This window comes from Pteropus alecto, unplaced genomic scaffold (genome assembly GCF_000325575.1).
Source record: "Pteropus alecto unplaced genomic scaffold, ASM32557v1 scaffold76, whole genome shotgun sequence".
Taxonomy (NCBI): Eukaryota; Metazoa; Chordata; class Mammalia; order Chiroptera; family Pteropodidae; genus Pteropus; species Pteropus alecto.
This window is the reverse complement of record NW_006443138.1, coordinates 19,429,725-19,453,739: the sequence shown is the minus strand read 5'-3', so window position 1 is coordinate 19,453,739 and position 24,015 is coordinate 19,429,725. Positions and strand designations below refer to the sequence as shown.

The 24,015-nt window shown below is 32.0% G+C and overlaps 1 protein-coding gene and 1 pseudogene across 1 annotated transcript in view; both read left to right on the top strand.

Moving 5' to 3' along the window:
- Positions 1-24,015, top strand: part of MGAT4C (MGAT4 family member C) — a 625,909-nt gene that overhangs the window by 500,986 nt on the left and 100,908 nt on the right. The gene's annotated exons all lie outside the window — the stretch shown is intronic.
- On the top strand, positions 13,566-13,684 carry LOC112472416 (annotated as a pseudogene).

The window sequence follows — 24,015 nt, the reverse complement described above, 5'->3', positions numbered from 1 at the left end:
AGGTTTGGGTGTTTTTTCTTCTTTTCTTTCTTTCTTTCTTTCTTTCTTTCTTTCTTTCTTTCTTTCTTTCTTTCTTTCTTTCTTTCTTTCTTTCTTTTTTCTTTCTTTCTTTCGAACAAGCCCTTCAGATAATACTATGCACTTTAAAGTTTAAGAACCACTGCACTAAAATGTTTGGTATTTATCTGGCATTACAAATCATGCACTTATAAAGTTGAGAGAGAAGCCTGGACAAGTATTTTAAAATAATTTGTTGGAAGGAGACATGAACGAAAGCAGGAAGATGGAGTCAGTAATATTTTGGCAGTTTAGGTGTTCTGAGATAATGTAATAAACATGGCTATAGAGAGAATGAGGCAGACAAGAGAAAATTGGGGTGTAAAATTGGGATATGAGCAAGAGGATGTAGAAGGATAAGGTAAAGAGCAAGGTTTTGATTGATTTCTAGTTTCTAGTTTTGTGAACTAAATAAACCAATCATGTTATACACAAAATTATTTAATATGCTGCCAAGTACTATTTGTATATATTATCAATTCACATTTTACTTATTTATGAGGTCTTTATTTGAAAACATAATTATACTCTATCTAAATTTTTGTACATTCTTTACTTGGTTTAGACCAAATATATCTACAATAATTTAAGTGATAACTGAGTTTCCTATCTATAGGGACTTATACTATATTCAGTAAATTGTACTTATCAGCTAATATAACTTGGAATCATTTTTTAGAAATATAAAAGTTATTATTAATATAGCTCATTTCAATTATCAAGTAGTCAAAAGTTAACATTCTTTTAAATTAAGTGTAATAATATGAAGTCTAAGCTTATTACAGAATATGTAAATAAAGGTGAGGACCAATGTGTTTTCTTTATTTTTTATTTCTAAAATAAATTAATTCTCACATCTCAGTCTTTTAAAATTTATGACAGCATTTTCATCCTAAGATAGATGTGTATAAAGCATATTTTAATACCACTTCATCAGGAATGCTTAGGTTATAAAATTACTAACACTTTCACAATAAGTAAAGCCGCATACTTGAGCCATGGAAATGGAAGGCAGAATGTTAAGAAACATTTGATTTTAACAATGGGAGGAGAGAAACAAATCAATGATAATAGGTATATCTAGTGATACTTTCTTGCTAAGTACTGTTAAGAATGTCATATGCACTATTTCATTTAGTCTCCCAATGAACTATGAATTAGGAGGCAATACTTATTATCTAAATTTTGTAGATGATTCAAAATTAAGACTTAAGTAACTTACTCATTTCACAGAAGTGGTAAGATAAAAATACCAGAATGTATTTCCAGATGTGTCTGCTTCTGGATTCTCAATTATTCTTTACAACTTTGTGAAAAAAAGAAGATGAAAAAGAAGTGACTAGGAAAGTACATAAAGATCAAGGTATATCCAGTATAGTAATGAAAGCAAAAAATATAGAAATGTCCAAAATGAAGATGAACTTGTTAGTTGTTTATTCGTGTGCGTGTGTGTGCATGTGTGTATGTTATTTCATGAGAATAACAGCTTGATTTTTACTATAAAAAACATAGACTATGGCATTTGAGATGTTATTAAATATTATGTTACAGGCTATTTTCTTATTTGTATACGAATGTGACAACATTGCTCTAACTAGCAACACAATGAAAACTCTGTTTATTGGAGAACAAAAAAAATTATATCACAGTACAAGCAAGCAAAAACACAAGGAAGGGTGGAAGAAGGGGAAAGACCATACAAAGATCATAAAACATAATGCAGCCTTCAAAAATAAAATGTAGAGAAGTCATAAATAGGAAAAGGGTCCAAATAAAAAATATTAATAAATTTCCCCTTTTTATTTATTTTGACTTTTCTCAGGCTGACTATATTTGAGAAAAATTTATCTTAGTATATATGTCCCCCTACATCTGCATAAAATATTGCTAAATTATAAAATATTGCTAAATTATATATTAACATTTCACTATCAAGTGACTAACAAAATATTCTACTGTAGAAAAACAGTACTGTGAAAGGTTAAACAAATTTTGGATTACTATTTTAAGTAAAAATGTATTTTTGGATTAAATTCAATATATTCATAATTGTGTAAAATACTGAAGCTCACTATGCCCAATTTCTGCTGATTTGTTGCATGTATTTTTAAAAAGAAACAACAAAATTTTGAATAAAAATAAAGTAGCTAATTAGAATATCCTTAAATAATTGTTCTATTATGGGCATTACTGCTTGGAGTATGATAATGATTACAAAACTCACATCAGCATTTCTAAAAATATATCTTCCTAATGTAGTAAATTGATAAGGGAGTCAGTCATATTGTTTAGTGATCTTCAGAATATATAAATGTTCACATATAACAAATTTAGTTGCCCAATGTGAAAGTTGCTGATGCAGAATTAAACTAAGTGTTCATAGTAATAAAGATCATTATTAGGTAAGGAGTAACAGGAAGCTCTTCTAAGAAATATATGAATTCCTGTTTAGGTTATTCACTCCCTTATACTAAGAAATTGACCGCCATGATCACAATTTATCCCAGCCTGAACTGGAAGTCTCCTGCAGAACATTAATGCTTGCATTAATGTAGATTTTGCTAGCTAACATTTTTCTCTGTGACAGTTTCATGTTTAAAATTGTATATGCATGACCCTCTATGCATATAATTTTATGATTATATTTTAAAATGTAATGACTCCATAATTTTATACCTGAAAAAGTCATCAATGGCTCTAATAACTTTAATAAATTGAATTGTTAATATTAATTATTAAAAAGATAAGTAGGATACATTGAGTCAGAACACCTGGGTCTGGGACTTTGTCAACATCATTAGAGGTGATCTCATTTTCATTCGCTTTATAACTGCTAATTTAAGAAAAAATTCAGTGAAGTCCTGTTCATTAAAAAAATACATAGTCTGTAGTAAATATGGGGTGGTTTTTTTGCTCTAAGTTGAAAATCTAAGGTGTGTCCTTAGCAAACTTAAAAAAAAGTACAGAAAATTGAATAAACTTCATAAATTGAAGATGAGTGGATGATGAATTATGTGTTACATATATTAGTTCTGAGCATTCTGGCTGAGTATGTATTCATTATATGTAATTATATATTTGTGAAATAGTTTATTATGTCTGCATTCCCTATTAAAACATCAGAAAAGAATCCTACCTGTTTTTAAAACATTTTTATCCTCAGAGACTAACAAAGAGCCTAATATACTATAGTCACTCAATGTTTATTAAATAAAATAAAACAAAAAATATTTAAAGTTTATTGGGCAATTACATTGTGTTAAACACAATATTATTAGTATGTTAATTTGAAAATGTCAGCTATTACAGATGAAGAAATGGAGCTCACTGATAGAAAACAATATTCCCAAGATCAAACAAGTGGCTGAACCTGTATTCAATCAAAACTTTCTGAGTAAAATAATAATAAATATCATGATAATAATAGTAGCTAGGACATATCATGCTTACTAAATGTCACTCCCTTTTCTAAGCTCTTACTCATATCAACTCATTTAATTCATATAACAATCTCTGAGGTAGGTAAGATATTACTCTTATTTTATAAGAGGGGAAAATGAGGCAGAGAGACAGAGGTTATGATAAGTAACCTCAATGTAGTCACATAGGTAGTGAGTTAAAGAGGCGGATTTATAATGCCAACCTGGCTTGAGAGTCTTTCTCTTAGACACTAAGCTTTACAGCTTTTTAGGATAGCCATTCCTGTTTGCTAACAAAGTGTGAATATACTCTCAATTCCTTTTTTTTTTTTTTTACAACTTTTTGTTTAAAAAACAATTGTACTCAATAATTACTGGATGTGGAGTACATAAATAAGTTCTAGGGGTGTGAAATACTCTAGAAATGCAGATCATTCATCCAATAGACAATTATGAAGTTTCAAAAACATGATAACACTGGGATATGTAAATCACAAAGGTTACTGAAATGCATAACCCTAAAAGAAATTTCCATTTAGTAATTATTTGGTAATGTATGTTTGAAGCAGCACAGTAAAGTAAAATAAAGACCAGCCTATAAGAACAAAGTCTTGGATTCTAACCTCCAGCTACAACATCAATAGCCAGGGAACAGTCATTTAATTTAACTGAACCTCAGCTTCTTGATCTGTTAAATAAGGTGAACTCCTGTTATGCTTGCTTTAATGAGCTATTATGATGGTCAATTGACTTAATGTTTGTGAAAGGGCTGTGTACACCAGTACACCAAATGTTATGCAAATTTTCAATAATACCTTAACTATTTATTTATGTTTAACTCCCAGAGTAGTAAACTTCTTAGAAACAGTGTCTTACACATTTTGGAAATTCTCAAAATATCCAGCAAAATGCCTCGTACTTAGATTTTTCACCAGAGGACAGAATGTCCATGGTTTCAAGCTCCAGTTAAGTAAACATTCTGCTTAAATCATTCAGTAGCTCTATCAGCTTGGGCAAATGACTTAATTCTTTGACTTTACATTGCTCATCTTAAAAACAAACAAACAAAAAATTAACATCGGTGACTACTTCCTCAGGTTTTTAAATGAGACATTGAAACAATGTTTACAAACCAGTGACACAATAAATGCATAATAAATGTTATAGATAGTAAAATAAATATTAATTGAAAGTTAATTTATTAAAGTATTAATGGCATCCAAACAGTGGCTTTCCCAGGAAATCCAAATTTTAACATAGGGCAGAATCTCAAATAGAAGATTTCCTAAAATCATCAAGATTTAAAGGGCATGATTTGGGGTTTAAAGGACATTTTTAGTGACCCCGTAAAGACACCAGTATTATAGTCTAGCTCTTCTTTTGAGGATTCTTGTAGCATGAGCCATCATCCTGGTTTTCTCAGGACTGTCAGTTTCAGCATTGAAAGACCTCATTGTAGAAAACCCCTCAAACCTAGGCAAAATGTGATGACAGTCACCACTGTTCAAAAAACTTGTCACACAGGAATTCTCTAGCCAAGCAAATAATGATTCTACCTCTTCTGGGTTCTATAACAGGACAATAAAAAATGCACCATCTCTTCACTTCTAAACCATGTGATATTGATTGGAAGTAAATTCACATGGAACATTTCTGACCAAACCTCTTGCATTTCTCTGAACATACCAAAATGTTGTATAGCCTCCATATGGCTCTGTTTGACTAGGGATGATCATTTAGACTCCCCATATGTCTTTCAATTGAAGAAGTCATTCATATTTTTTTAGATTTTTAAAAATTAAATGTATTGGGATGACACTGGTTAATAATATTATCTAGGTTTCAAGTGTACAGTTCTATAACACATCATCTGTATACTGCATTCTGTGTTCATTATCCTAAGTATCTCCTTTCATCACCATATTATTTGAACTCCTTTACCCTTAAAATGATAATATTGAATTCTGAATATTCACTAATTCGGATTTAGCTTTTTTTAGCTAATTCTGATCAATGAGGTTTTATTGTGTTAACTAATTCAGTAAATAATTATTAACCACCATCTATATCAGTGATTCTCAAAATACTTGTGATAAACACTGAAAAACTCAAAAATAAGACATGATCCCTTACCTCAAAAAATGTTCAATTTTATATGGATATAATCATTATGATTATTGTATTATTGTACTGGTTATCATATTTTATAATTCCAATTTTATATACTTTAATGGAAATGTATTTTTCAACCCCAAACTTGCCATAGAGTAATTATTAAGAGTATAGGTTTCGTTATTAGAAAAAAAGGCTAGTTTCAGTTTATGGATTTATGTCTTTCTAGAAATGTCACTTTAAGCACTTCATGTAAATTCATAAACAGGATTGTTATAAAGACTAATGTAAATGAGGTAATGTACCAAAACATAAAATATATAATTTTAACTCAAAATAGGAAAATGAAGTGCAATTGATTGATTATTTATTAATTATATACATTTGCCAAAGATATGTTTAATATTTTAAGTTACCTGGTTTTAATTTTATATCTTAATATAAGAAATTGTTCTTTTTTCTGTATTATTCTTTTAAATATTTCAGTTATTTTGATTTATTTATTATTTTGAATCATTTTCTCATATTTTATGAAACATATTGCTATATACTCTGGAAGGATGGGAAGGTGTGACTTAGATTTCTAAATATTGTTATACCATGTTTATTAAGGACCTAACAGTAGTTTAAGGCTACTTAGTCAAATTTTATTTCAAGTATAGAGGGTTTTTTTTCTGTTTTTGGTTTTTTATATACTTCAAAAGTAAAATTCACCCTTGAAAATATTATATCATGTTTGGAATATGTAATAGTTTGGGATTTAAGCATTTTATTACTTTAATAATTTTGTAAATGGTTTGCAGCCTGTCAAAAGCTATACTTATCCTCAGCTGAGCACCTAATCCATTATAGTTGACTGTAATTCTATGTCTATGTTCCCTTGCTTCTCAACCTTCAATACATTTAGATAATTTTGGCTGTGGTACAAAGGTAATAAAAATGAGAAAGTTGCAGACAGCAAAGCAGAATACAGGTTCTTAAGCATATTATTTTTCCTTGCATGAATACTGCATCTTCAAATTTAAGTGTATAATTTAAATAATATCTAATTTTTAAATTTACTAATAAACACTTAGCTTAGTTGTTTCAAATCCTGATATAATGAGGCCAAGAACAACACCACTAAGGCTAATAAACTTCTTTCTATATTGCAGTATCAGACACTTAGAAAAAATAGGTGAAGTAGCTATCTATTGTATTAATTAAATAATGGATATAACTTATCATTACATTTTATAATTATAGTATTTTAGGTAGCAAAATAAGTTTAGAAAATGGAACTGTTTTTAAGGTATTAAATATCCCTGAGCTGTATCATAGTTTTCATTTGATTTGAATCAAAATCCCATAGGAGATTTTATAGCACTTAACAATACAATTCTAAAATGCTAAAAGTGAGTCAGATAATGTACCAGCTTAAGAAAACAAATATTTTGAGGAGTAATAATAAAGAAAGAATTCTATGACATAGTTAAAAACATTATGAAGCTTCAATTAAACTGTTTGCTTTGTGAACTAATGCAAAAATGGAAATACTATTAAAGGAATAAAATGTTTAGTCCTTTGGTACAGAGAGGTTTTGGTATTCTGTCTATTCGGTATGCATTTACCATAAAATAATAGGCAATATGATGTGTTCATTATTATTTTTTTTATCACGTTTAACTATCGCTGGCCCTTGAAGAAAAACAATGTATTTTTTTAGTTAATATTCTTTGTCACTGAATTATTAAAATCATATAAGTGAATTTATTATTTTCTTAAATATCTAAAAAAATCTATTTTTGTCTACTTGCATAACAAGGACATGCATATTAAACAGTGTGGTGAACAAGAAGGCTGTTGATTGTAACTTTAAATTTAGTATTAACCAATGGTCATTATTATTATATAATGGAAAGTTACAGTTAAAAAGAGAGAAATTTAATAATTTACTTAGTTCATGAATACTATTTCAGCTAAACAATTTACAATTATACATGTTACAAATCTTGTAATATATGCAAACTTGTTTTTTTTATATTTTGCCTATTCCAAAATGTCTCATACAATGCGAATATTTGCATTTTCTACATGGTCTGTACTTATCAATTTTGCAGTAACTCCTTTGAGTAAAATATAGGTTAGGAGATAGTTTTACAGTATGCAAAGCCTAAATTACAGCAATCACACACACCAGGAGGGGGATGGGAATAAGAGAAGGGAGATTGACTGAATTGCCTGTTAGCTCCATAACAAATTAAGCTATTTCATCTGGAAAATTATCTTGCTCTTGTGGAAAAAACATGAAATTTTAAGTCAGACTGACCAGGGTTATATTTGCTTTCTAATATTTTTTAGTTCTGAGACTCTGGGAAAGCTACTCAAGCTTTCTAATCCATAATTTACCTAATAAAAAAATAAAGATATCAGAAGCTCATCGAGTTTTTGTGAGTACATAATGAAATTTAAATATATTGTCAGAATTAATAGGTCATTTTCTCAGTTATAATTTGTGATAACAGAATTAGAAATTTACTGAAAGAATATTCAACATCAAATAAATACTGCTTTATCGTGGTACTTAATGTAATATATGTTATGTAATTATAAATCCCTATAACTTGCCTTTTTTCTTTTCAACATGCTTTAATAATGGTATTAAAATGTCTTTTTCTACAACATTAGAATCTGTTCTATAAAGTTTATGTTCACAATAAGAACAGAGAATGTAGAGTGTTTTGACTCTTTAGAAACTCTTTGTGACTTATAACTGAACATGTGAGATGGAATGCAAACTAAGTCTTCAGAGAATTCAGTGTTGAAACAGACATTCTACTGTCTGTTTTGTGTTTTTTAGGGTTATATTTCCATGATTCACCTCATGGACAATTTATTAAATGTTTTATTTGTTGTATTTGTCTAGTGTGTGCTGATATAGTAATTTGAAGGTAGATTTTTTTTTCCCCTAATGGTCTAAATATTAGTGAATTCAAAACATTTCCTCTAGAAGCAGAAGAATTAGAGGGCATGTACTTGTTGAATTTACAGATGTTTGTGTTGAGAGAGGGCAATCCATTTTTTTATTCTTTGTTTTTAATATGAGAGAGGCTATGACCCTATGGCATTCTCCACCATATTTAGGAGCATGCGGGGGCAAAGAGTATTAGTTTTATGACCAATGGTGAAGATTAGAATCCATGGAGTGGAAAATATAACAGTTTACACTTTCAGGAACAATATTCTTAGTGGAATTGAAAAGTGATCTGAACAGAACTGAACATATTAACAAAGCACTAAAAGATCCCAGGGAGCATATGAAAGGAAAAAGAGAAGGAGGTGTTAATTTGAAAGTCAGTTCTACATACTGATCTATTTTTGTTTGTTTATTTTAGGAAAAGACTAGGACTACATAAGGATGTATATGTTAATGCAAATACAGATGTCAATTTAGACAATTAATTGCTTAAACTACATAGTCACATATTTGCTGGCCCTGGAACAGTGCCTGATATTTAATGGCCACTCACTAAATCTCTAAATACTTGTTGGATGCATGTTGTGTGAATAAGAGGTACATTTCTCTCTGAACAGAGTAGCCTGTGAGATTTACCATGTGAGAAAAGGAACCCTTATAAAGACTGGAAAACAGTATTTATTTATCATTGTAGGGCAAATGCTCCAAGGAGAACTTCAGAGAATTGAAAAAAGACTCATCTAACATGGCAGGAGATCGAAAGGCTTAAGTTAGAGTGGCAGTTCTAGCAGGCAGTCTCAGGGACTCTCAGCAGAAGGTCAGTGTGCTGGCAAGTATGAACCTGGTGATAGGTGTGAGGCTGAGAAAGTAGGATGGATCTTGTTATTCAGGTAACAGAGCTTGAAGATGAGATTAGGTGTGGTCTGGGCTCAGGGCCTAGAATTTGAATTGAGGAAATTGAGGAAAACTAGGATATAGAACAGGCTTAGTGGCAGGAACAAGGTGAAGCTTCACTTAAGGGACCAGAGCATGAAGGCATAATCCAAGGCTAGAGCTACAGGTATCAGTCATGCCTAATATTGAATGAGCACCTAAATTAGGTAAATTGGTCAGTTAATCAGAAAAGTAATTTCAAATGGGATATTATTTTTAAGAGTTATAATTATGTAGCAAGATTTTATTTTAGTAAAGTACACAGATGTTTTCAGTCACCAATCTTTTCATATGGTGCTGAGACACTTTTTTTTTCTCTGTGTTTGTTGATCAACTGATTTGAATTTCATTTTAGATTTCAAGGCAGAAACAAGTTAACTAATTTCAAAGAAGGGTCTATCTTCAGTACTGATCTTTAGCTGGGAGATAACTTTGAGCCTTTGAGATATTCTACTTGCTAAGAATATTTTTACATGTTTAAGGCTTTGGGCCACTCTATTTGAAGTGAATGCCTGTTTTTGTAAGTCTGATGTCTTAGGCCATGTGTACCAGTATCAACAGACAAGTATAAGCTAACAATATGATTTATGGTGAATGCCTATTTTTGCTCTGAAGGAGACTGGAGCCTGTATTAATGACCTTCAATAAAAACTCTGGATACCAATACTAGGGTGGGCTTCATCTGATGTAACTTTTCTCTTTGTTAATTTTTAATTTGTATCTTTTCTCAGTAACAAACCTTAACTAGAGTATAATAGCTTTTTGTGAATCTATGAGCCCTTCTAGAGAATTATTGAGCCTGAAAGTTATATTGGGGACCTCTGATAATTTCCTATCTAAGCTATACCTATTATGTATTATCTGTGATTTATGGGTTTTGTTTCTTTGAAGAAGTTAGTACTATTTGGAATATGACTGCAGATTCCTTCCAAATTTTATGATTTTTCAATTAAAGAGAAAGTTCAGTTTGGAAAAACATGTATGAGAACTAACAGTATTGAATCTTGGTGGGCATACAAGAGAACTAGGAGGAGCCGAAGTGCAAGGTTACTTCTTCTTAAGTAATAGCTAACAGTTATTGAACATATATTTTTTGCCAGGCCATATTGCATGTACTTTATGTTTTGACTCACTTAATTCTCAATTATGTCACTTAAGAGATGTCTATGTGAATACAATGAAATAAATGTCTTTTAGTAAGCTGGAGTGATTCAAGAAAGAAAGGTTAAGTTATCAAATTAGTTATTATCTAAATATTTTCCCTCAATACTCTCTTTAATTTATAGCTTAAATCTCCATAGTTTTGAGAATAATGTTAGTTCTTCATAGTTTTGTTTTTGGAGATAAAATTTGATACTGATGTGCTGAATAACTACAAATCACATATAGAGAAAATGTAATATAATCTGAAACTCTGTTCAAGAATTATAGTCTAAGATATCCACAAGGAGTTTTATCTAATTTAAATGATTTCTTTGTAGTTTTCTTTCCCGATACATGTTTGAAATGGAAATTGAGATTTTGTGGTTTATATTCTTTTATAGTTTGGAATGCTACATGTAAGTAGACATTGTATAAAATGTTCAAGGAAGAGGACACTGACTTACCTTAAAATGATTGCAATCTGTTTTAAGTAAAACCTGTGACAACTAACTCAATTTGAAAAGCATATAGGGAAATGACTGACTTTGGAATTTAAATATTGAATGTAAACTCAATCACATAAATAAAAATGAAATATATAATTTTCATATTTTGATTTATCTTGAAAGAACACATGACACATTCATCTCCTTTAATATAATTTTAAAATGAGAATTTGAGGGAATATCGAATTTTCAGAAGACAATGCAATTAAATCTATGAGTATTAATCATTTTAGCATTAAAAACTAGCATGCTGTTGTTATTTTAGAATATTAAAACATACTTAAACATAAACATTTTTATATTAATTTAAAAGTTTTAAAAATTCTCTCACATTGTATTTAGCATCACAAATCCATTCTTTACTTTTTTAAAATATATAAAATCTTATGCGCACCACTAGAAATGAGAACTTAAAATTCCATGTATTTGGAGACACTCCCACTGATATATCATATCACAGCTAAACTTTTATTTTCCTTTCTATAATTGTTCATAAAATGAAAAGGGGGACTCAGCAATGCTTGAGGAGAGATACAAAAATCAAACATTAATTTTATTCAGATGAGATGATTTGTATGCAAGCTGATCAGGCTACAAGCTTATCTCATTACAAGCTCAAGGCTGTGAGCTTTTCATCATTTCTCAGATGCCATTAAGTTTAATAATATGACTGTCTGCATTGTGTATTAAAAATGTGCGGCTGTTCTGCGATTCTGTATAATGATGAAGTGTTTGTGAATATTTATTACTTCAGTCTTTAGTGCTCTCAACTTCATACTAAACAGCAAAGTTAATTGCCTATATTGCTCTAATTATATTGTTTAGATAATACTCTCTCCTCTTCCTCTTCAGTTGCAGAGATATTAGTAATATGCAGATTTTTGAAGTGCAATAATTGGCATCTGAAAACATGCACAGACATATAATGGCAACCTGAACAGAAACACAGTGGTTATACTTAGTCTCTGGCAGGATCAATTAGCTCCAAGTCATCCTCTCTGGGAATGTAACTGGTCAGTCCCGCTAATTTTAAACAGTTACAGAGACACTAATCTGCATATACAATTTGTTGCAAGAAATTTTGATAAGAGCATAATTTTTAAATATGAAAAAAAGTGTTTACAGGAGGTCTTTTAAAAACAGATCTTTTAATTAGTCATTTATTTTATTTTTCTCTTCAAATTGGTAGTTCCATATGAAATGCTTCAAAATGGATTTTGTTGACATTGTTTTATATTCTTTTGTTTTGGTTCGTCAAATATTTTTGTCTCTTTTGTTTTGCTCTCACTGGAACTCAGTAATTATTCTGTTTGGAAATAAAGCCCTGAAATCCAGAGGCTTGAGATTTAATCATAGTTTTGTCTCTCAAATATTGTCTTAGAGAGATCATTTTATTTTTCTATATGTGCTTCTACATTGTCCAAATAGTGATATTTTATCTATAGGTTATAACTCATAGAATTTTCTTTGTAAATCACTAATTCAGTATAATTATAAGCTATTTGTACAAGGGGCTGAAGCCCGTACATATGAAAATTTTCACTCAGTATGATTTGCATCTAGTGATTTACCATGCTTTAGTAATTTCTCTAACTTTGAAGGAGGAGAAACAAATTTTCTCTGTAAACATCTTTGATCCTCCACTCAGGTGAGGCTTATACCTGATCTAGGCATTTGCTATTGAGGGGGGAAAACTTTCCTAAATAATAAAAAAAAAAATTGTATTATATAAACTTATTTTTTAAATTTATTTTTGCTATCTTGCTTCTTCTTACCTCACTTAGTCTCAGACACTTTAATATTTAGACCCACTTTTTTCTGTGTCCAAGACATATATGCACTTCAAGCTGAAAACAAATAAGTAAAAATCACACAAACACACACACACACACCTACAATTAATAATTTCCAATATGCCAAACCTTTTGCTAGGCATTATAAAGACAAGGTTTTTAGATGGGCCAATGGTTTAGTCTGTCGGCTGAGTGGTGTTTGGTAGGGAAGACTACAACTTTGCAAAGTAGATCATGTTTAAGATAAGTAAGATATTTCCAGGTGTGGAAACAGCAAAGATAAAGCAAATGGAAACAAGCAAATGGAAAAAGTACATGTTATATAATCTGGAGAAAATAAAATTAGCATGTACAAAAGTTTTAAGTAAGGTAGATGTTGTCAATTTTAAAGACTCTGAATCAATGATAATGACCTTTAAATGATGCTGATAACCATTGAGAAAGCAAATTTTTAACCAATAAATAAAATAGTGTGTGGAATTCATGGAAAGAGAAGCTTTCAAGAATTAAGAACTGCTCAGTAATTTCCAGTGCCACATTGTCTAGGATGAAGATTCAGGACAGGCCATTAGTTAGACAACTTGTGAGATCTTTGATGCTACTTAAAATAATTTTAAAAAAATAGCTTCAATAAATAAATAGACAGATCTATGGCCACGCTACCCTGAACAAGCCCGATTCCATCTGATCTCGGAAGCTAAGCAGGCTCAGGCCTAGTTAGTACTTAGATGGGAGACCAACTAGGAAGACCAGGTGCTGTATGCGTAAAAAATAAAAAAAATAAGGAATTGTAAACTGACAAGGTCCTTGTAATCTGTGAAGTCAACCTAGGGTTGCCACACCTAAAACAAACAAACAAAGAAACAAACAGACAGATACATAACTTCTAATTATCAATCCAGAAGAGTGAATGTGAGATATAGAAATCAGAAAGATTAATGTAAAAATAAAGAATGCATCTTATTTTCCTCAGAAAACAGAGTGCATTCCTCTAGCTAACTGAACAGATTAATATGCATTTATGTGAAAAAATTGAACAAAACAGGTGGGTTCCTCCAAGCAAAACTGGATGTTCATTTTACTTGTGTGTGACCTTCTGCTCAGAATAAGCTGTCAGTCACAAGTTTAGAATATACCCCTAAAAGAATAGATGGATTATATTAAGACTGGTAGGCAAGAGAACTCATAGACCACAATTTCAAGTATTAAGATCATAGGAAATAGAGAAAGAAAATGTTTATGCAGATATTGCTAAGCTGCTGAAATTTGATGACATTCTTCATCTATGTTCCTAATCAGAAAGAATGTAAAATATTTCTCATGTCCCAAAGGGCCGCCATGATTTTGTTTTCATTAATAATTACAATGAAATACTTTATGTGCTAAAATATTTTTCACATAAATACTTTTTCATGCCCCACCTGGTAGTACAAAACCATTATCAAGACTATGGCTGGCAGTGTGCTGTGGCAATGCTCCTCAGGGTCTATTATTGGACAGGATTTCTTTTATATGGTAGAAGTTACTTAGTGAAGCTATATTTTTTCCCCAAGCATCTTTTCCTATTCCTCTCTTCTTAACATAAGCATCAATGGACTTTGTTTCATATACTCCTAAAATAATTTTCATTTCTCTATATATCAGCATTTTAACAAGTGATCAGATAAAATAAAGTAGATAAATTACAACTAAGTTAGCATAAATCCCACCTCACCAATTTTCCTGTGATTATTAGATTATCTCTCCGTAGAAACATATTTAATATCCATTATAATATAATCCATTATGAAACGTGAATTCTACTGGAAGCACCTTCTGCACAACTGATCATTTCAGGAACATGAATGTTTTTACAGCATTAAAATATAATTAGGTCTAGCTTTGGCCAAATTCAGAAGGGTTTGAGAATCTGCTACCTCGTAATTAATGCCTAATTGTTGGTAATTATGTTGTTTAGTTTTGTGCACAACCCAATTTATTTATTTATTTATTTTGCACCAGGACCCATGCCAATTATACTCTGGCCACAACTGTCAAGGCTATCAACAAATTAAACACTGATTGCCAAGGCTGCATAATAATGGTCTTCTACCAATTTGCATAAAGTAACTAGGCTCTTAAGCTGGAAAAAGCAAGTCTGTGTTGAATGTTGGATGTCTCATGTCACTTCTAATTATTTACTAATGGCTAGCCAGGCCAGAATTTAACTCAGAAGCTAGAGGTAGATGGTCATATAAGTTATTGAGATCTATTCTTTATTATGTTTAAAATATTTAGACACCATTTAAATGTTGTATGGCCTTACAGAAAATTTAGCAAGATTTTTGCATTTATATAGCTTTCTGTTTCTGCAGTTACTTATGATTTACTTTAGTGCAGCAAAATTGAGTCTTTAATATTTGTCTTTATTTTGTTTTCCTGCAAAACAGACACTGGCATAAGCTGAAATATGTAAAATGAGCACACATTGACAGTTTTTACTGACTTATTGATGAAATATTTTTTTCTCATAAAAGAACCTCCTAAAAATTGAAAATAATTTAAAATTATTAACGATTGATTTTACAATATAACCTATGAGTATTTTTAACATTTTTGTTCCAGAAAAAAAAAAAAAAACTTAAATAACTTTAACATAAGAATTAGAACATAAAATCTCTTGTAAAACTTTCCTATAAGGATAATTACTCTACTTTAGCCTGTAACATACCATAAAGATATGTCACTAAAAATATGTTACACATTACAGTGGTGATGTATAATACTGAGATTCCTGATAAAATGAATCTTTAGAGTGAAGGTATTGGGTTATAATTCATGGGAACAATAGCTTTTAGTGCTCTACAGTATATCACAAGAGTGACAACTGTGATGAAATGTAATGCATAATCTCCTTGGTCACACACACACCAATTTTTTCTAACCTGAAGAATATTTTGTCTCTATTTTATTTTAGTGTCATGATTCTTAGCATCATAGAATAAGTAGATATAATACTTGTACTTGAGGGTATAACCAGCAGTATATTTTCAATTAGAGGAAGCTATGAGCATTTTCACTGCATATAGCTTTCCTGGTAGTAGAAACAGTCCACTTGCTGAAATAGAAGAGCATTTATTAACATGACCTATAGTGGCTATATAAAGCTGAAAGGAAAAAATATGAGTTATAAGGCATAACATGGACCAGGACATCTGATATTATGTAAAAAGTCTGAAATACATAAAAGCTCTCATTTGCTCTAACAGTCTCACTTTGATGTCCAGTGTTCTTTTAGTTGCTTCCTCTTCAACAAACCCCACAGTTGAACTTTATCATACCCATTATTTTTGCCACAGGAATTTGTTGAACATTTATTATGTGTCAGGCACTATTCTAGGGGCTAAGATCACATAAGAGAAGTCGATATGGTTTCCATCTTAAAAAAAGCCACCATGGGAGAAAGCCACATAAATCACTTACTATCACAATGAGATTCTTAATCTATCATCTTTTTTTTTTTTTTTTTTTTAATTTCTCCATCTACCTCACATTAGTTTCTGCTGCCCTTAAGTGTTAGGCTATACTTACAATCTGATATGATAGTATTTTTAGTAATTAAAATTTCTGATAAAGACAAGTTCTGCTTCTTCTTTTTCTTCTACCCAGTTTATCAGATATCTTTTTTTTAAAATCAGATTATTTTGATTTGTTCTTTGGTTCTTCTCTCTAGCAAATTAATAGTAATATAATACAATAAAATAAAAATATATTAATAACAAAGGATTTAAATGCCAATGATCTTTTTTTTTTTTTTTTAGGTGAGAGAGGTTAAGTTTTTCCAAAAGAAAATACACCTCTAAGTATAAAGTATTCCTTTATTTCTAATAATTGTTTTTCTGTTCTTCTATAGCAAGTTATTTATATCTCTATTAGAGTATTCATTACAGTGTTATAGTTTGTTGTTTATGAGTTTCCCTCTTTCTGCATGACAGTATTTTCTTTGTTAGAAAGGCAAACATAATTTTGAGTAGTAATATATTAAATGTAAATTGATTTTATCCAAGAAAAATGTCACCCTTCAGCGTACTATAGAAGCAGTGTGCATTTTATGGAAGGTATATACTCCGATGGAGATGTTCCATTAACTGTAGCAACTTACAAATTGCTCTGCTATTCAGCTTCCTTGTAAATTTTGGGACTCTCAAGTAGAAATAAGCCCCCTTCATTTATGGGATTTGTTAAATAGATGTATTAGTAAGATTGGGCTGCCATAACAAAATACCATAAAATGGATGACTTAAACAACAAAAAATTATTTTCTCACAAAGTCCATGATAAAAAAGGATAGCAAATTTGGTTTCTGGTAAAAGAGCTTTCTACCTGAATTGTAGATGTTGCCTTCCTTCCTGTGTCCTTACATGTCCTTTCCTCTGTGGGTTCATGGAGAGGGAGAGAGCTGTCTAGTACTTCTTTTTATAAGGACACTAATCTTATTGAATTAGTATCCTGCCCTGGACCTCTTAATAGGTCCTATGTTAATTACCTTCTGATAAGTCCTAGCTCAAATATACTCACATTGGGGTTAAGGCATCAACATATGAATTCACTTGGGGGAGGAAGGGCACATTTCAGTCCATAGAAATATCCTTTGGTTATAAAAAAGAAAAAAAAAAAAAAACTTGTCTCAATAACCTTTCCTCTTTACAAAATTAGAATGTACAACAATGCCTTTATCCATCTCCACCAGCATAGTTATATCCATCAATACATATACAATTTCCTTTGTACATTCACATGAGAAAAGTTAGATTTTGCACAGGAAATTTCATTTGGGAGTAAGAGAAAGCAGAATTGGAATATAAAGAGGCATTTCTTAGGAGCTGGTTGTTGAGATTACAAATGTTAGATTTTGATATCTCATTTGCTTACAGTTAAGTCTGATGGAAAAATTGGCAACCTAGTATCTGAGTCTTTTCTACCTTTAGTTACATGAAAAGAAATATGTGTACATAGGTCTTGTGGCAAAGGAGAAAAAAGAACTGAAAAGCTCATTGAAACCCAGACAGGAAGCTCCATCTTCAATCTCTGCATGTCTGCTATGTTGGCTTGATTTCCTTTTCTGTGCATGGCCTCTCTTTCTGTCTTCAGAATCTACATGGTTACCATAAAGTGCTCATTTTTATATCACTTGAATTCTAAGCATATACAGTAAATCTAATTATCTAACTCTAAATTCCATCCTCATTTTTCAGAGAGATAATCAGCCTGATTTCAGTCGGAAGCTTGTCACTAGTAGGATTGACTATAGTCAGGGGAAAGGTTAGTGAGGTTCCCTTAGAGTCCCTGGTTCTGCATGTGGATGTCGTTTGGGTCCTACCATAAGACCACCACCCTGTAAGAAATGAATGCTCATTCTAAATAAAGGAGGCAAATTCTGGCATCAACCTTCTATTATGGTAAAATAGAAAGACTCCTTTTTCTAGTCTCATTCTCCTTGGCCTAGGAGTTTAGAGATATCTTCGAGTTGTGGAAGCTAATTTAACCAAGAATAAATGTAGCAAGTATATCTTACATTTGAATTATGTTATCTGCATGACTTAAATTATATGCTTTTAGTTATGATATATTCACTACCTATGAAACTTAAATGGCTTTTTTTCCTTTGTGACTAAAAAGCTAAACTTGAACATTAGGTTTAGATAGTAATCGGTTAAGAGTATTTCACCTTTGAAAAGTAGAAGTCATTCCAAAAAAAGATTAGAAAGCCCTTTCTGTGCAGCTAATGGAAAATTGTCTGTTTAAAGCTGGCCATTAAAATGTTAAGAAAATTATCGGTTATATCTCATACTGACAATTGTCCTTATTGTTTTATGCCTATATGCATGAAAGGATTTATGTAATAAAAGGATTATAAGAAGAGTTTAAAATCAAGAAGTCCTCCACTCAAATATCCCAATGTTTAAATTGGGATATTTATGTTTGAGTCTCAAGTTATTTTGGAAAAAAGTGGTTTGAGCAGCTATTTATTTTTAAACTTAGATTTATTTTATTTTATTAATCATCACTAGAGAAAAATCCATTGTTTTCTTTAAAGAATTGCATCTCTTTTTAAAATGTATCTAGTGTGTCTATTAACTTTTGCTGCCTACAATTAACCACCAAATCTCAGTGGCTTATAAAAAGAAACACTTATATCTCAATCTGGATCAGATGATATTTGCCTGATCTACACTGGCCCCATTTTGGCCTCATGTGACTCCCTTATTCTTAAGGGATTAGCAGGATAGCTAGAGCATACTCTTATGGTAATAGTGGAAGGCAAGATGCTGTGCCTAAAAGAACAAACATAACATTTCTGCTTTCTTCAGACTTTCCACATTTCATTGGTCAAAGCAGGTAATGACTAACATAAGTATCAATGGCACAGAAAACTATATCTTTCAGTTAGAAGTTGGGGGAATTAGGAATGTAGAGAGGACATGAATATTCGTTAGATAATAATATACCACTTCTGAAATGAAAAATGAATATAAAGTATAATGTATGCACGTGTGTGTGTGTGTATAGGAATTAGTCATTCCCATTCAACACATTTGATGAGCATTAACTATTATTCAAGAAGTTGCTAGTACAAAATAAATTTGTGAACAACACAGACCAGAAACTGTTATTGACCTCCTCTGTATATGATGATTAATAGTGAGCACACTTAAAGGCACAGGCATCATTTGTTAATTATTTCTGTGATTTTAAATGTTGTTTTAGAAAACTATGTACAATTATGGCAGTTAATGAGAACCTATTAAATGCTAAAGAGTCAAGAAATGCTTCCTTGAGGTAGTGGCATTTAACCGGAGACTAAAAGGAGCAGAGGTAATCAGAGAAAGAGGTAGAAAAAAGCAGTTTATCATGTATGAAGGCCTTGGAGCAAAAAAGAGAAAACAAAGGCCAGTATGGAGACAGAAAGCAAGAAGAATGTTATAAAATATTGAATGATGGAGAAGTCAGAACTAAAAGAACTTTTTGACAATGCTAAACTTTTGAAATTTATACTAGGATCAATGAGATACCATTAAAGGATTTTAAGCAGGGTTTGAGTGACTTAATCAGATTTACATTTGTAAAAGAATATAGTAGCTGCTGGATGAGGAATGGATTAGACTAAACTATCAATTCTTGAAGAAAATGTAGAGCAGCTGAATTTCTCATCTGCTACTGTATGGATATAAAACTGGTACAAATGCTTTGAAAAATTATTTGACATTCTGAAGACTATGTCCTTAAAGACCTAGTCTTTCTACTCTTAAGTGTTCAAAGAAACCCTCACATGCATACATTGGAAGAAATATATAGAAATGTTCATTGAAATGACTTTTCATAAATGTTATTAATTTTTATATAGAGACAATCCCCCAAATCTGCCAACATTAAGATGAATAAATAAATTGTATTATATTTATGTACAATGGGATATTATACAGCAATCAAAATGTTAAAAACAACAGTTTTATATAACATACATGGATGTCAGGAATATAATTTTGAGTGGAAAATGCAAGTCATAGAAGAATACTTACAGTGTTATTTTATAGTTAAACACTTTATACACAAGAAAAAAAAACAATGTATTTTAGAGATACAGACAATAAGGGAATAAATGTTAAAAGTAAAAGTCAGGTTAATGATCACATCTGAGTGAAGATAAAATCCAATAGGATCCAGGAAAAACACATAAGAGATTTCTTAAACTAGCTGATGGATAAATTAGTATTTTACTAGTTTACTTATAACTTTTATAGCTTTTTGTAATATTTTGCAATTACTAAATATTTAGCAAAGTATTATAAAATAGATCATAGAAGTGTCAGAGTATATAAAGACCATTTTTGATGGTTATTAGAATAATGAATTATATTATCTAGGGCAGGGGCCCACAACCCCAGGACTGCAGACCCGTACCAGTCCATGGCCTGTTAGGAACCCGGCCGCAAGGCAGGAGATGAGCAGCAGACAAGTGAGCAAAGCTTCATCTGTATTTGCAGCCACTCCCCAGTGTTGGCATCGCCGCCTCAGCTCCGCCTCAGATCATCAGGCATTAGATTCTCATAGGAGCAACGGTCCTTGGTGCCCAAAAGGTTGGGGACCACTGTTTTAGGGTGAAGCAAACGAGATGAAGAAAAGTCATAGGAACTAGGAGAAGAATGTTGTGAGAGACTCTGAAGGACTGAGAATTTTCCAGTGTAGTCTGTGTATATACTTGATCTTTCAGCTATTCCTGCCCACATCCTCTTGCACATAACATTAGCTTCTGTCTGTTTCTCTCTACTCATCTTGATACAAACTAGATTGTCCAGTGTCTGCTAATCCATGTGAAATGTTCGTCTATTCCTGAAACTAGCACAATAAAACTTTCAACCCTGCTCCCCCAAGTTTGAATGCTCCTTGGGAGCCTCCTCATACCTAGTGTTTTAAAGCAGATTCTTATGCTAACAATTCTGTGGTTGATTTTCTTCCACATGTGATCACTTTGTATATGGAATGTGAGTTGAGATATGTAATGCAGGTGCCCCTGGCCTGGAACTTGCACCTGGGTTTGGATATTCCAGAAGACCACCGGAGGACCAGAAGTGTGAGAAATGCCATTTATTACTCACAATACAAGGAAACTTCAGCACTTGGTTGATTGGACCTGCAGGAAAAGGCAGCCGGTCAAGAACAGTCATTGTTTTATATGTGAACAGACAGAAAGGGGATTGCTTCATCCCAGGGAACAAGGCTCTTCCCCATCAGATGAGAGCCGGACATGCTGCTTATCTAGTGTTGGGGAATACTGGACAAGCCGTGTCCTCTAGTGGAGCAGGGAGATAATGTCCATGGGAACAGTCAAAGGGGAAAATAGTGCCCATGGGAGCAATGAGAAGTGTCCTTGGGATCAAGCATAGCCCGGGGAACACTTTGTGCATTGTCTTCCTTGGGGCTGCTGACGCAGCAGTCCTCTTTGCCTCCCTTGTCCGTGGAGGAGCTATGTTTGAATTAACCACAGAAAATGGATTATGAATTCATTCTAGGTGTATTGAATTTGAGTTGCCTGTGAGAAATCTAAGTAGAAATATTGAGGAGAGTGTCATATATATTGTCTAAAGATTCGAGGAATGTCTAGGTAATTCAGAAAAAAATTGATTATAACATTAGCCATAGGGATAGATAAAATTGCCTAGGGAGAGGATATGGAGTACAATGAGAAAAGAGTCTGAGATTGAGTGCTGAGGAACTCAAACATTATTTTTATGTTGGACAGAGAAGGAAAAGTTGGCAATAGAAAGCAATGAAGAGGAACCAGAAGGTATGAGAGAAAATAGGAGAGAATAATGTCTTAAGTCATGTCTTCAAAGCAGACCTTGAGATAATGATTCATGTTCTTGTGATTTATTAGAAAACTGCTCCTAGAGAAATTGATGAGAGAGTAGGGATGGAACCAAAACAAGTGTGCAATTTCAGGCAAAATCTCGCTCAGAATTTTTCCTTAACTCGAAGTGAATGAGCTAGGCTTTTATACTGCCATAGTGTATTTGCCAAAGTCTGCTATATGGCGTTATTGATTCCCAAGTATTGCCTGTTTTCTGAAAAAGAGCTGCAGTTGCCTACAGGCAGGCCTCAAATATAATCGCAGGTGCAGGAAGTTCAAAGCAAGGATTACAGGAGATAACATATGGTGCACAGAAATAGTGAAAGCAATCAGAGGGAATCTTGTTTGGAATGTGAAAAAGACAATAATTTCTAAATAACTGGATACATTTAATACATCCATTGACACATCCAACAGGCTTACAGGATGATTATTGTATGAACTCTACTTTTTTCCATTTTAAACAAAACTCCTTGCCGAATCAAATTTCTTCTGTATGTTACAAATTTATGAAAAAAATTTACCCCAAACTGATTCTCCAATCATGAAGCAAATTCTTAAATTAGTCTAAAGAAGCCAGGACAAAAATTGTAGTCCCAAAGAACAAAATTGCTTTTTTTCTATAATCTTCCCATAGTTAGACTGTGTCCCTAAGCCAAGAAAAATCACAGCAAAGATCCATCAAGCATTTGCTTGGTAATTAATTTGTGTCCAGATTCCACATTCTTCTTAGTTTAGCAATGAAATGCTTGAGATTAGTGTATTGATAGATTACTTCAATCTGAAAAGCACATAGTCCTGGTAAGTAAGTATGTTTCAGGTGCTGCTAGATCAAAGACAGTACAGGCATTCTATAAGGGCCAAAGTCTAATTAGTCTCACTGTGAGGCAATAGCTGAGAACTTTATGTAAATACTAGTCAGTGTACTTTTGTAATTACTGCACACACAAAGATGTTCAGTGTCCAGGTTGAGTTTATAACTTTATTTTTTTCCCAGTATTCATCTCCTCACTTTGTTCGAAAATACTGTCTTAATATTCTCGGGTAATTACACCTGTCAGCCTTTGCATGCAACCTTACAAACAAGGGCATGCACACACTCTTCTGACCGTCGCGTGGCTATTTCTCTCCAGAACTTGAATCTTGAACTGAAAAACATTTAAGACAAAAAAAATGTTGGGAGCTGATTCTTATTAATGGTGTTACCCTGATGAGACTATTCGTTAGTTTCTCTTACCATGATTCCAGAAACTTGTTTGTATCTCGTTCTTCCTGATCTTCAGTGTTTCCTGGGATTCTGGAAGCTACTCCATATCCTTCTTATAAACTCATGCTAATGTCTTAAAAACCCAGAGCTTGTTTTCATTGGTTGTAATCAAAGGGCAACAATGAATGTAGAGGCCTTGTTTATGATTTTTTTAGCTGCTCACAACTTCAAAAATACATAAATGTGACACTGGGAGAAAGAAAACATTAAAAATGTGGCTTCGTGACATTACTTAAGATACTATTTATTGCTTTCTGGAGTTTTGGGTTGTTAATGTGCTTTAAAAATATTCAGTTACTCAAAGATGTCCAACAGATTTGTCCTTGGTGATTTGAAATGCCATGAATGATAACCTCACATGTAATAAACATTTCTTTTTCTAAGTTCAGCTGAAATATCTCATTGTAGGCAAGCCTGTTATTAGAGCTTCACTAATGACAA